This window comes from Arachis hypogaea, chromosome 13, assembly GCF_003086295.3.
Source record: "Arachis hypogaea cultivar Tifrunner chromosome 13, arahy.Tifrunner.gnm2.J5K5, whole genome shotgun sequence".
NCBI classification, from domain to species: Eukaryota; Viridiplantae; Streptophyta; class Magnoliopsida; order Fabales; family Fabaceae; genus Arachis; species Arachis hypogaea.
The window spans coordinates 853,964-855,124 of NC_092048.1; positions in this window are offsets into that span (position 1 = coordinate 853,964).

Consider the following 1,161-nt stretch of genomic DNA (forward strand, 5'->3'; position numbering starts at 1 on the left):
AACAATTATTTTTGCGTATATAAATATGTAATTAAATGTTAATAAGAAATATTTTACAATAAATACACATAACATTTAAATCTTAATTAATATGGTAAAATTTTAAAATAACTAATATTTTGAAGAAGAGAAAACTTAGATTCGAATCAGTAAAATTTTAACTTTAATAACTTATTAAATCTAGTCTTTCAAAATAAAAACAATTGTCAATAAACACAAGTTATAAAAATTATATTTGCTTGATAAAATAATATTGAATAAATGATTATTTGTACCCATAAAAGATGAAAACGCTGACATATGTACCCACACTAAATCGAAACTAAACTTGTACCTATGCAAGATGTATTCTGTGTGACAAAAGTACCTTGTCTTTGGAAAGTTGGAGTGCTATGTAGGGTACTTTTGTCACACGGAAGACATCTTACGTGGGTACAAGTTTAGTTTCGATCTAGTATGAGTACATATATATGTCAGTATTTTCATCTTTTATAGATACAGGTAGTCATTTATTCAAATAATATTTAACACTTAAAATAACTTTAATAGCCATAAATATATTAAGAGTAATATTATAGTTATTGTGTCTTTCGATGAACAGTAAAATATTTAAAAAAAATATATATTTCAAAAAAATAATCATAATACATATATTTTCTATAAATTTAATGAGACTCGTCCTTTTTTCACATAAGAATTTTTCATATAATAAAAAATAAGAATAAATAAAGATATTTATTAGTAATATATGAGGTTATATTAAATTTTTTAATTTTAAAAAACATAAATTAATTTCAAAAAATATAATCATAAATATTTCAAGAACAGTCTAATTTTTTAAATTAAAAACATCAATTTTTTAACTAAACACTGAATGAAATACTTGTTTACTTTCCTGGAAGATACTTAAGCTTAAAATTAACAGTGATGCTATATAATTAATTTATTTTGATAATTAAATTTAACTAAGTTGGTTTACTATAATAATTAATAATTAATTTTTTTAGTTAAAAGAAAGAAATATAAAAAAATAAAAAATATTTAATTAATTATATAACTAGTATTTCTCTAAAACTGTAAAACTAATGTGAACCATCATTCATAATTACTGTCTTCTCTATGTGATCATGATTGCCAATTAACTATTTTGTTGCCTTTAGT